We start from the raw sequence: 9,505 nt of genomic DNA on the forward strand, positions 1-9,505 counted from the left end.
TAATGTATCAAATTTCAAAAGGATAGCAATGAAATTTTTATGAATTTTGATAAATCGTATCATGAATATGAATTTCACAAGAGCAAGGTAAGACCTCACATTAGGAGGCAAATAAGATTCATGAGATAAACAGTTTCTAGGGAAACTTAAAACCTTTGCATAGGAAGGCTGAGAATCCACGGCATGCACCGTAGTTCGCATGAAAGTGCAAGAGGCAAGACCTAACTCATGTCATGAACAACTCTCAGAGATATAATCTAGGGGAAATGATAAGACCTATCCACTGAGGGTCCCTTTTTATGATGGCCTTTAGTAAGGGGTGCAGAAATATGACCAAGGCGTCGACGTATTCGGTTGACCTGCGGGTGCCTGGGATGTCTGGAGAGTTACCGGCCATGTTTTTATGGCAAGTCTTGGCTACGATGCACTCGATCACAAAGAAACCTCACTTAGGGTGTGGCTTCGTAACCCCAAGCCATATTGGCGAAGGTGATAAGAAGTCAAGAAAACAAATGACTATCGTAATAACTGGATGGGAGGAGACCAACATGCATGTTCGGGTTAACCTCCTTGAAGGGGAAATCATGGGGAATATAAAGGGATGGCACCCTCCAGATTAGGGAGTCGTATGACCAAAAAAGACGGCAATGTCATGGGGCTAATGTTCATGGGAACAGTTAGGCCTGTCGCATTGTCGCGGATAAAAATAAAATAAATGTTAAGACGAGGTAGATGGATTATTATTCGCAAGGTTAATAAGCATCTGATGTTTCGTCGAATTAAAATCCTTCAAAAAGGATGAGGCAAAATAAGATCTTAATTAGGAGGCGCGCTAAGACCTTGTATAAAGTAACATATAACAATCATAAAATGAATAAGAACTAAAGGAGGCGAGATAATTCTTGGAAGGTAAAGGCAAAAGGGTAGCAAAGGTAAGGCTGGAAGGAAAATAATATTTTTTACATTTTATGTTCTTCTTTAACATTATCCACACGAGACTTAGTGTTTCGCTCCGACGAGAAAGGAAAGAGGCAAAGGAAATAGCAAATAACATAAGAAAGCCGAGGTATCGATTACCTATGCGCTGCTGGGGAGGTATTCATTAACTATGCACCCTATCTCGGAAACACACAAAAGAATAAGAGACTAGTATATACTTTAAATTTCATTATTCTTTTGAGTATTCCCTCGGTAAGTATATACTTGGAAAAATAGAAAATCATGGTGATAACATAAAATTCAATCAAAGTACTACCCGAAGAAGTTAAAATGTTTTCCCCCAAGCTTGGGAGCGCCCAGAAAGAAAAATTGTTTTTAAACAAGTCGGGCATAAAACCAAAAAAGGATTGAAGAAAACTAAAGCTACTGCTGAGGGAGGGCGTTATCAGTAATGATTGTCTCGGGAATTTCATCATGTGATCCACTAAGACCAACACCAGTACTAGCAGAGGCGCCCTTGGACTCTTCCTCCACGACCTTCGTGTCATCAACCTTCTGCTCCTTGCCATCTTTAGTGAGTCTATCTTCGTCACCAGAGATGACATTATCATCCTTTGGTTGTTCGTCATCGGAGAACACCTCTAAAGGAAAAGTAGGATGAGGGAGGCCTTGCTCATCACAGAAGTTTCCAAAAAGAGAGACCAGATAGCTCTGAGTATTCTTACGAGCTAATTTCTCCACCTTCGCAGAAGACTCAAGCATTTCGTCCATATCATCGTTCAAACCATTGACCTCATTTTGAAGGCGAAGAATCTCTGTGCGAGACTCATCTCTTTCACGAGAAAGGCGAAGGACTTGGCTCTTATGACGCTCTTCAGACTCTACAAAACCAAAAAGAACTTTATCAGAAACTAGGAGTTTGACGTAATCAATGATATTTTTCATTGCACCTAAAGCTACCTTCCATCTGCAAGATAGTGGTATTCAAGGTTTCTTGAATGTCAGTGTACAAGTGATCCATCTTGGAGATCGCTAGATCCGATTCTTGAAGCTGGACGTATAACTCGTGATATGCATTGTCCCAGCCTTTACCATGACCAGACTTCGAGGTATCTTTGTCGGATTGAATGACAAGATCACTCTTATTTTTGCGAGGTTCAATGGACTTGGCTTGAGAGGAAGACTTGATGGACTTCGGGCGAGATGAGTTATCTAGCTGAGCCTGAAGGAGTTACACTTTCCTTTCAATCTCTTTGTTTAAACCGGTTAATTTATTGCGATATTTGCGAAGACCAGCCACAACCTTACTTTTACTATTGATCGCGCGCTCGTAATATTCTTCCAGTCTCTTGTAGGCAGCTAACGACGAGAAGTGGAGATTCCTCGAAGTAAGGAGGGAATTATTGACTCGTTAAAGTTCCATCTTGAGGCGCTCATTATCATCATGAAGATGGTGATTCAGCTCCTCATTACGAGAACAGTCAATGGACAGACGATCTATTTGCGAAAAAAGACTTTCGACCTTCTCATTTAAAATTGTGTTCTCAGACACGTAGTAGTCATTCTGGGTCACGAGGTTCACGTTCTTGGCACGAAGATCTTCTAATGAGGCGGATGCTTTGGAGGCACTCGCTTGGCGTTGCAGGCACCGAGCTTGACGAAATACGAAATAAGAAAATAACATAAATAAAAGCAAAGGCAAAGAACGAATCTGCGAAGGGAAGGAACTTACTCAGGAGCTTCTCTATTTTTTGACTTTGCTTGCTGGAATGCTCTTTTTCCTCTTTAAGCTCTTTTGTCAAATTCTTGATTTGAGCTTCGTCCTTCTTGGCCTTTTCATGAACCAGTCTAATTTCTACGAGACTGGCCATATGATGGTTGACCTCTTGTAAGTCAAAGAACCAAAAGTTAGAAGTAAGCCTCGGAGCGAGAGGAAGTTCGAACTAAGGAGACACAAAGGATTCACCTGGCACATTAAGGCGGAATGTTGCTGCAGAGACAAGTTCATATAGGCGTTCAGCATCACAGAAGAATCTTGGGAAAGAAAATCGTCAGAGCTAAAGGTCACCAAGGATTCTAAGGCACGGGCTGGATCTTCGCGAGCTTTGTCATAAACCTCCTAAAGAAACTTCATGTCAGGATCATAAATGAGGTTAGACATCGCTGACAAAGTTGCTTGCTTCTTCTTATCGCTGGCAGAACGATCCACAGTGAGATTCTTGGGGGGCTCAACCTTGGAGAGAACTGGAAGATCAACTACTTTGGGAGATGCGATCGTACGAGGCTGAGAAGGTTGAGGCTTGGGAGGAGTAGAGAGGCTTGTAAGTATGATAAATTTCGAAACTGCGGTCAAAGCATCTAGATCCAGGACCTTTCGTTACCTCTTATACTCGCCTAAAGGAGGGGCACTAGTCTGCGAATAACAAGATTAGCGGGAAGACGGCTAAGAGTTTGAAACAAGCGAGGTAGTAATGATGATGAAATAGAAAAACTGAGAAGAAAGAGGAGGCGGAGTAGGGTGGTCACGCCTTTTTCGCCCTTTTGTCGACCCTGAGGTGGGATGCGTAACAAGAGGAATATCGTCCTACGAGGAGAAAAGGATTAGAATTTAAGGATATCACGAGAAGAAAATTATAGGCGAGATGGATACCTGTTTGGGAGTTGAGGACTTGGTAGTTACAACCATTTCCTTGCCCGTCCTGAGAAAGCCAGCGGGAGGCATTACGAACTGAAAGATAGGAGAAACGTGAGAACTAACCAAATCTCGAAACAAGGTGGGTCGTAAGGAAGGAAGTCATACCTCGGCTAGCACAGACCATCGAAGTCTCCAAGGATCGCAACCAGCGAGATAGCAATGTTTAGGAAGAGGACCTTGGCGAGGAACCCCTGTCTCGTCAAAACCCCAAACAAAAGGGCCACCCACCACCAGAGGAAACATCGCCCAATCATCGTCACCAGAAAGGCGAAGTTGGGAATCCACGTCTAACAAGAGAGTTTTGGTCAGACCACGACAGTCTTTCGAACAAGCTCAATGCCCCACGCACTCCTGATGCTCTCTCATGCTTGTGAACTTCTCCGAATAGTTAGCCACAAAGGAATACATGTTGAAATCGCGAGAATCGAATTCTTCGGCCACTGATGGAGCCTGCGAGATACCACTACCAGAGAGGATTTAATTAGAGCAGTTTGAATAAGTTGTTTGAGTTCATAGAGGAATCCCCCAGATGAATACTTCTTCTTTGATGGGTTTGGGATGAGGAGAAGGAGAAGTGAATTCATGATTAATTAGAGCAGTTTGAATAAGTTGTTTGAGTTCATCTAAAGCTTTCTTTTCTGTGTCTGTAAGATCTGATACTTCTGAGTTTACTCCCATTGCTTCTACTTTTGGTGTTTCATTTGCTTCTACAAGAACCCCTTTATGCTCCCGTTTTTCTGCACTCTCACAACCTCTCAAACAATACAACTCTCAATGTTGCTCTAACTGCACTATCGTTTCTACCTATTTATACTTGATAAGAAGTTGGAGGAGAAGAATAAATTCTGCCAAATATAGAATACTACTGGTTTCCTAATTTTGGAATAAACCTCTGTTTAAGAAACCCAGTTTTTAAGCATGGGCTTAGTAAACCAGTTCCCATCAGTTGACACGTTTAGCTCTACACTATTTTACTAGCTAAACCAGTCAATTGAACCAGGAGTTACCAATGTGTGACTTACAGTGTGGATCACTTGCTTAGCGTTCAGACCCAAATTGACATTTCGTCGCATTAACCAAATCTTAGTTAACCATTTCCAAAAAAATAAAAATAAAAACTAGGAGAATAAAAACACAAGTAACATGAAAATCTTCAACTGATTCCTTTACTAGGACAGAGACCTACCTTACCAATAATTATTAAGAAGATCGCCAGCTGAGTTCTTCGGTTGCATCTAACTCTAATCTTCACGAGCTACCTGCATGGGGTGCATAATAGATGAGAACTTGTTAGAATAGAGTTACAAAAAGAATGACATCATAAGAAAAAAGATGAAGATTGATCTAACATTGTTCTGCAGACTTGGTTGGCGGCCAGAGTAATATCATGAACATACATATCCACATACAAATGTTTATAAGAAAACGACAACCTACTGTCTTACACAACAAGTATATATCTGAGATCTTCACTAGTACTGGATTTGAAACTGCTAATTCAAGAAAAGTTGGCGAGAGAACATATGGAACTTTGATGCCATCATATGGTTATAAGAAAACCTACTTCTGGTTATAAGGAAATCTACTTTTAAATTGATTGTATAGGTAAGAAATTTGCCCCTAGAGATGCCCATTTTAAGTACCTAAGCAAAACACGAATAGTATACGACATGTGAAGAAGATTTATGTCAGTGCATAAGATACTCAAGAATCCGTACAAACTCTCGTAGAGTTAGACAAAGATTGAGATACTACGTGAACAAAGATTAAGAATGCGAAACTCACATCAACTTCGCTTTCTTCTTTTTGTTCTTGATATCCTCTTCTGCACTATTGTAGTTTTCGTCTTCTTCTTCTTCTTTGCCATCATTGACATCACCAATGTTCATGAAAGGAATCCCATACTTTTCTGCAATCAAAATTGACTATCAATGGCATGAATAAAGCAAACAAAATTGCATATTGTTTTCAAGGTATAGGTTATAATATCATATCACTAAGGCGTAATCCTACTTTAAAATGAGGACCCATTAAAATTGGTTATATAAGAAGTTTATTTCTAAAAGTCTACATTATTTTACTGTGGTGGAGAATGTAAAGTCCTAGGAACTAAGCAAAGCAGCAGTAGTATACACGGTTATGGAAGTGGATAAAAGAAATGTACATAGCAAATATCCAGGCGAAATAAGTTTTAGGCTAAGCTTAACAGCAATAAATACTCACCCCATGTTCGTAGTCTTTCCTTTTTCGTCTCAATATCTTCTTCTTCCTGCTCCTCTTCTTCTGAGTCGTCATCATCTTCCGAGTCTTCCTCTTCAGAATCATCATCACTTTCTGACTCTTCGTCTTCTGACTGATCATCTTGCCCAACATAAGTTCCAGAATCAAGTGATACAAGGCTCTCCACATAAACGGAGGTAGTAGAAGAGTACGAATCAAAGTCATCATGAGCCTTGAGATTTATCGAAGTTCCACTCTTAAGATCATACAAATCCAGACAAAAATCGAGACCAGTGTCATATCCTAATAAAACCTCGCCATTCTTGACAAACTGAAGCGGAATCAAGTGTCCAAAGAACTTGCAGATTGTTGCTTGCTCAACGGTGAAATTCTTTTCCCAAGATTCTGTCACTCCATAGGCCTTCATCTCCCATACATCAACGACACCTCGGTGCATAGAACCAAGTAAGCAAAGGGATCCTCCCAATGAACACAAATTTTCTTCAGAGTATTCATCACAAAAGCTGGGTAGGGGCATCTCATCGAATCTGTCATCCTTGAATTCAAAAGAGACTATGACTTTGTAGGTCTCAGATGCCATGGGGTCAGTCTTTACTATCCAATGCATAGCTCCATTAACACTCACTCGAGCCATATCTGGTTCTCCCAAACCAAATTCATAAGGTATGTCCTCAATTCTTCTCCATAAGTCAGAACCTAATGTATATACCTGAACTTCGCAACAACTTTCTGTTGCGTCTGTAACAATAAAACACTCAAGAAAGATGTTAGAAAGATGTTAGAATAAAAAGATTAATTTCTGGAAGGTAAATAAACACTCAATTGGACTGCAAACAGAGGACAGAGTCACGTGTTCAACACGCTGTCCTTAACACGATATTTGACCGGTACGCCTCAAGAATGAGTGATGCCTATACCCTGTGGTCAAGTTCGTATCCGGGATAAAACTGCCCGTTGCAAGCACTGTTAGCACTACAGTACTTGCCCACTCTTACGACCTCAACAGCGATTGTGCACGGAATGAAAAATAAAGGACCACACAGGGGGAGAAGACGAAAAGAAGAGGATAGTAGCTCTTCTGGACACAAAACGAAATGAGAGAAAGTGATCGCTTTATATAGGGGAGAATAGAGAGAGGTCTCATAAACGCGCATTAAAACAATTTCAATTAATTCAGATTTTTTCCAACGGTTTTAAACGTTCATGCATCACTTAATATCGATTTGAAATGTTCATGCGTCATTATGTTTGATATAAAACGTTCATGCAAATTAATGTTCATGCATAAACATAATGTTGCCCAAAGAATTATTTTGTTTCAAATATTGATTCGATAATTCAAAAGAAATTTTGCCAAAAAATATAAGTCTTGACCCACACCCACACCCACACCCGAGCCCGAGCCCGAGCCCGGCCCGGCCCGCCCGCACGGACGGCGGCGGCGTGCGTGCTTCGGTGCAAAGCACCGCGCGTGTGTGAAAATGTGCGATTGCACCAACTAGCCCATTGCCTAAATCCTCTCCCTCGCACAAAAGTGCTAATGATCCAAGGGCCACTCTAATATCAAAAAATTCAGTACTTATGGAGAGGTATCATCTTTAGTTTTCCCTATGTGGGACTAAAGGTTCATTCACAAATAGTGAAAATGAGCTAGTGTCCTTAGTGACCAATAGATCCTAAGTTCCAATCCCACCAAGACCAAAAAACCAAACTATTGTATAAATTCATTTTCTCTAACAATCCCCCACATGAATGAAATACCGATAAAAAATCAGAAAACGGAAAGCGAGAAATACTACTTAGGAAAGAGGTGTCCATGAGGTCTTGAACCTTTGTTTAGTGAGAAATTGCCGGAACTACTTGATGGACAGTGAATACAGTGTCTTGAACTGCCATCGTTTGGTGTAATCCGCGATAATAACCACGCGTGATATCTCTCTAGGTGCTGTCGAGTTCGTGCCGTTGTGTCCTTTTTGGCCCTGGACAAATCCCGTTTCTCTGAATGCTCTAGAGAATCAGCTCTTTTCTCATAGGAAGCGACCCACTTCCACATTCAGATAGGTGAGTTCTATCAAGAATGTTTACTGCTACACCCCACTTCAATCTAAAATCGAAACTATAGAACTCATTAAGACTTAATAGAAAGTCATCCTCACATGAAGTCACACTATCACGTCTACACCATAGGGAAGGGGCAGAGAATGAATTCTCTGATAGTGTTTACCTTGACCCGCCATAAATTAGTTTCTCATTCGAAACCTTGATCTTGGGATCTCCAGTCAGCAAGGTTGAGTATCCTTCATGGCAAGTTTATTTAATGAGCCTAAGCCCCATCCCCTTAGATGCATTACTAACTATCTCCTTGGACAAACCTTTCGTCAAAGGGTCCGCGATATTCTCCTTGGACTTAACCCAATCAATGGAAATAACGCCTTTTGAGATTAGTTGTTTTAGGGTATCGTGTCTTCTCTTTATATGTATAGACTTCCCATTATAGTAGATGTTTTTAGCTTTAGCTATGGCACCTTGATTATCACAATGAATAGATATAGCCGGCACAGGCCTATGCCAGAGAGGAATGTCTTCTAAAAAGCATATTAGCCAAGCGGCTTCCTCTCCTGCTTTATCGAGCGCAATAAACTCAGATTCCATAGTGGATTAGCTATGCAGGTCTGTTTGGAACTCTTCCAAGAAACAGCCCCACATGCTAGAGTGAAAACATATCCACTCGTAGACTTAGACTCCTCTGAGTCTGATATCCATTTTGCATCACAAAATCCCTCAAGGACGGCAGGATACCTTTCATAATTCAAACAAAAGGTCAACGTGTATTTCAAATACCTCAACACTCTAAAAAGTGCATCCCAGTGTTCCTGCCCTGGATTGCAAGTATACCTACTTAACCTACTCACCGCATAAGCAATGCCTGGCCTAGTATAGTTCATCAAATACATCAGACTTCCTATAACTCGTGAGTATTCAAGTTGTGATACTCCATTACCTCTGTTCTTTTTGAGTTTACAAAAAGGATCATACGGAGTATAAGCAGGTTTACAATCAAAATGATTGAATTTTCTAAGCACGGATTCAACGTAGTGAGATTGACTAAGACTATAACCGTTAGAATTTCTCCTAATTTCCATCCCTAAGATTACATCTGCAGGGCCTAAGTCTTTCATGTCAAAGTTCTCATTCATCATGTTCTTAGTGGAATTAATTACATCCATGTTTGTACCAAGTATAAGCATATCATCAACATACAAGCATACAATCACACAGGCATCATTTACAAGCTTAGTATATACACACTTGTCAGATTCATTGATTCTAAAACCACTGGAAAACATTACATGATCAAATTTTTCATGCCATTGTTTAGGTGCTTGTTTCAATCCATACAAAGATTTTTTCAGTTTACAAACTTTGTTTTCACAACCTTTTACTACAAATCCCTCAGGTTGTTCCATGTAAATTTCTTCATCTAATTCACAATGTAGAAAAGTTGTCTTTACATCCATTTGATGTATTTCTAGGTTATGAACCGCGGCTATAGCAATTAACATCCTAATGGAAGTAATTCTCGTAACGGGTGAGTAAGTATCAAAGAAATCTACACCTTCCTTTTGTTTG

The sequence above is a fragment of the Papaver somniferum genome, unplaced genomic scaffold, assembly GCF_003573695.1.
Source record: "Papaver somniferum cultivar HN1 unplaced genomic scaffold, ASM357369v1 unplaced-scaffold_19, whole genome shotgun sequence".
Lineage (NCBI taxonomy): Eukaryota > Viridiplantae > Streptophyta > Magnoliopsida > Ranunculales > Papaveraceae > Papaver > Papaver somniferum.